Source organism: Mandrillus leucophaeus, unplaced genomic scaffold (assembly GCF_000951045.1).
Source record: "Mandrillus leucophaeus isolate KB7577 unplaced genomic scaffold, Mleu.le_1.0 Scaffold112, whole genome shotgun sequence".
NCBI lineage: Eukaryota > Metazoa > Chordata > Mammalia > Primates > Cercopithecidae > Mandrillus > Mandrillus leucophaeus.
This window is the reverse complement of record NW_012099432.1, coordinates 51,261-55,395: the sequence shown is the minus strand read 5'-3', so window position 1 is coordinate 55,395 and position 4,135 is coordinate 51,261. Positions and strand designations below refer to the sequence as shown.

The following is a 4,135-nucleotide window of genomic DNA, read 5'->3' as shown; positions in this document are numbered from 1 at the left end:
ACTACAGGTGCGTGCCACCACACCAAGCTAATTTTTTGTATTTTTTAAATTATTTATTTATTTTTCTTTGAGACAGAGTCTTGCTCTGTCACCAGGCTGGAGTGCAGTGGTGCAATCTCGGCTCACTGGAACCTCTGCCTCCCGTGTTCAAGCAATTATCCTGCCTCAGCCTCTCAAGTAGCTGGGACTACAGGCGTGTGCCACCACACTTGGCTAATTTTTTTTTGTATTTTAGTAGAGACGGGGTTTCGTCATGTTGGCCAGGATGGTCCCAATCTCCTGACCTCGTGATCTGCCCACATCGGCCTTCCAAAGTGCTGGGATTACAGGCATGAGCCACCGCACCTGGCCTTCTTTCTCATTTTCTCTTGCCACCGCTACGTAAGAAGTGCCTTTCGCCTCCCACCGTGATTTTGAGGCCTGCCCAGCCGTGTGGAACTGTAAGTCCCACTAAACCTCTTTTTCTTACCAGTTTCAGGTATGTTTTTATCAGCAGCATGAAAATAGACTAATACAGTTTATATTACATGGGTTTACATATGCATGTATAAAAGGCAAATGCAAGCATGCTTTCTTAAGGATTGATAATAAGCTATTTTCTTTCAGTGAATGGAAGAGCTTGATGTAGAAACACCTTTTTGGCCGGGCGCGGTGGCTCACTCCTGTAATCCCAGTGCTTTGGGAGGCTGAGGCGAGCAGATCACTTGAGATCGGGTGTTTGAGACCAGCCTGACCTACAGAGAGAAATCCCATCTCTACTAAAAATACAAAATTAAAGCCAGGCATGGTGGCTCATGCCCGTAATCCCAGCACTTTGGGAGGCCATGGTGGTCGAATCACGAGGTCAGGAGATCAAGACCATCCTGGCTAACATAGTGAAACCCCATCTCTACTAAAAATACAAAAGAAAGCACAGCCGGGTGTGGTGGCACATGCCTGTAGTATCAGCTACTCGGGAAGCTGAGGCAGGAGAATTGCTTGAATCTGGGAGGCAGAGGTTGGAGTTAGCTGAGATCACACCACTGCACTCCAGCCTGGGCAACAGAGAGAGACTCCGTCTCAAAAAAAAAACCAAAAATACAAAATTAACCAGGCATGGTGGCACATGCCTGTAATCCCAGCTACTCGGGAGGCTGAGGCCAGAGAATCGCTTGAACCCGGGAGGCGGAGGTTGTGGTGACCGAGATCGTGCCACTGCATTCCAGCCTGGGCAACAAGAGCAAAACTCCGTCTCAAAAAAAAAGAAAAGAAAAGAAACACCTTTGTAAGCACACATGAAGAATATGTTATTAGACAATTTTCCTTTTTCCATTAGGCCCTATGATGTCAAGTAGAGAAATCCAGCAATAAAAGGCAGATGTAAGCATGCTATTTTTTTCTTTTTAAGATAACATGTACTTATAATGAAATGCCCAGTGCTATCAATTATGTATGCTTTTTATTTTCTACTAAGTCTAACTTCCCAGGGTTGATTTTTACAGCTTCCACTGTACCAGGCTGTGATTTTTTTGAGACGGAGTTTCGCTTTTGTTGCCCAGGCTGATACAATGGCACAATCTCGGCTCATCGCAACCTCTGCCTCCCAGGTTCAAGAGATTCTCCTGCCTCAGCCTCCCAAGTAGCTGGGATTACAGGCATGCACTACCACACCTGGCTAATTTTGTATTTTTAGTAGAGACGGGATTTCTCCATGTTGGTGAGGCTGGTCTTGAACTCCTGACCTTGGGTGATCCGCCTACCTCAGCCTCACAAAGTGCTAGGCTTGAGCCACCACTCCTGGCTGTGATATTTTTTTTTTTTTTGAGACAGAGTCTCACCCTGTCGCCCAGGCAGGAGTGCAGTGGTGTGATCTCAGTTCACTGCAGCCTCCACCTCCCAGAGCTGGTTCTCATGCCTTCGCCTCCTAAGTAACTGGGACTACAGGTCCCTGCCACTTTGCCCAACTATTATTTTTATTTTTATTTTTAGTTTTTTGTTTATGTTTTGAGGCAGAGTTTCACTCTTGTCACCTAGGCTGGAGTGCACTGGTGCAATCTTGGCTCACTACAACCTCTGCCTCCTGGGTTCAATCAATTCTCCTGCCTCAGCCTCCCAAGTAGCTGGGAATACAGGCGCCCACCACCACGTCCAGCTAATTTTTGTATTTTTAGTAGAAACGGGATTTCACCATTTTGGCCAGGCTGGTCTCAAACTCCTGACCTCAAGTGATCCACCCGCCTCAGCCTTCCAAAGTGCTGAGATTATAGGCGTGAGCCACCGTGCCTGGCTTTTTAAAATTTTTAGTAGAGACAGGGTTTCGCCGCGTTGCCCAGGCTGGTCTTGAACTCCTGAGCTCAGGCAATCCACCCACCTTGACCTCCCAAAGTGCTGGGATTAGAGGTGTGAGCCACCGTGCCCAGCCTTTTCATTTGTTGTTTTGTTTTTTTAACATAGACCTAATTTACTCCGGGTAGTTTTCACCTTTTAAAATTTTATTCTGTGTTGCTTATTTCTACTGGAGGTGATAATTAAGCAACAGGTAAAATGTCAATGAGTTGTTTTGCTCTCTTTCTTAGTCCAGAAAAATGGTAAGAATCTATTGCTAAAGGTAGATTCTGTTAGTATCTTTTTCCCCCCAGCAGATTTATCCTTTTTTTTTTTTCTTTTTTTTTGAGACGGAGTCTCATTCTATCACACAGGCTGGATTGCAGTGGCGCGATCTCAGCTCACTGCAACCTCTGTCTCCTGGGTTCAAGCGATTCTCTTGCCTCAGCCTCCTGAGTAGCTGGGATTACAGGCACTCGCCACCACGTCCAGCTAATTTTTGTATTTTTGGTAGAGACATGGTTTCACCATGTTGGCCAGGCTGGTCTTAAACTCCTGACCTCAAATGATCTACCCACCTCGGCCTCCCAAAGTGCTTGGATTACAGGCATGAGCCAGTGTGCCTGGCCCCCACCAGATTTATTCTAAGTGGCCGAGTGCAGTGGCTCATGACTGTAGACCCGGCACTTTGAGGGGCTGAGATGGGAGGATCGCTTGAATCCAGGAGTTGGAGACCGGCCTGGGCAACGTAGCAAGACCTCGTCTCTACTAAAAATCACAAAAATTAGCTGGGCATGTGTCAGAAGTCCCAGCCACTTGGGAAGCTGAAGTGGGAGAATCACTTGAGCCTAGGAAGTCCAGGCTGCAGTGAGCCATTATCTCACCACTGCACTCTAGCCTGGGTGACAGAGCAAGACCCTGTCTCAAAAAAAAAAAAAAAAAAAGATTTGTTCAAAGCCCTAGCAGGCAAGATGGTGCACTCAAACCGTCTTGTTGAACCTGGGGAGGTTGAACCTGGGGAGGAGACTGGCTAGGGAAGGGCAGAAGCAGGGCACCAGAATCCCCCACCCTGGGGATGTGTGTCTCCAGCCCAGCAGGGGCCTTGGAAACTCCCTACCTCTCACTGTGTCACCCCAATCCCTGGCTCTTACAGATGCGACCTAAAGTCATGTGGCACCTCCTTCGAAGGTACATGGCATCCCGGCTCCATTCCCTGCGGATGGGTGGCTACTTGTTCTCTGGCTCCCAGGCCCCCCAGTTGTCCCCTGCTCTGTTGAGAGCCCTGGGCCAGAAATGCCCCAACCTGAAGCGCCTCTGCCTACACGTGGCCGACCTGAGCATGGTGCCCATCACCAGCCTGCCCAGCACCCTGAGGACCCTGGAGCTGCACAGCTGCGAGATCTCTATGGCTTGGCTCCACAAGCAGCAGGACCCCACCGTGCTGCCCCTGCTCGAATGCATCGTGCTGGACCGCGTCCCCGCCTTCCGCGACGAGCACCTGCAGGGCCTGACGCGCTTCCGGGCCTTGCGCTCGCTGGTGCTGGGTGGCACCTACCGTGTGACCGAGACAGGGCTGGATGCTGGCCTGCAGGAGCTCAGCTATCTGCAGAGGCTCGAGGTGCTGGGCTGCACCCTGTCTGCTGACAGCACCCTGCTGGCTATCAGCCGCCACCTCCGAGATGTGCGCAAGATCCGGCTGACCGTGAGGGGCCTCTCTGCCCCTGGCCTGGCTGTCCTGGAGGGAATGCCGGCCTTGGAGAGTCTGTGCCTGCAGGGTCCCCTCATCACCCCGGAAATGCCCTCCCCCACTGAAATCCTCTCCTCCTGCCTC

General features: G+C 50.2%; 1 protein-coding gene across 3 annotated transcripts in view; it reads left to right on the top strand.

The window, feature by feature from the left end:
• The window catches only part of FBXL12 (F-box and leucine-rich repeat protein 12), a 30,533-nt gene that overhangs the window by 10,963 nt on the left and 15,435 nt on the right, over positions 1–4,135 (top strand). The window contains exon 3 of one of the 3 annotated variants that reach the window (XM_011994211.1): positions 1,316–1,359. The exons of the other annotated variants lie outside the window; for them this stretch is intronic. The gene's annotated coding sequence lies outside the window, so the exon portion shown is untranslated. The remainder of the gene's footprint in view (positions 1–1,315; positions 1,360–4,135) is intronic. 3 annotated transcript variants of the gene reach the window in all.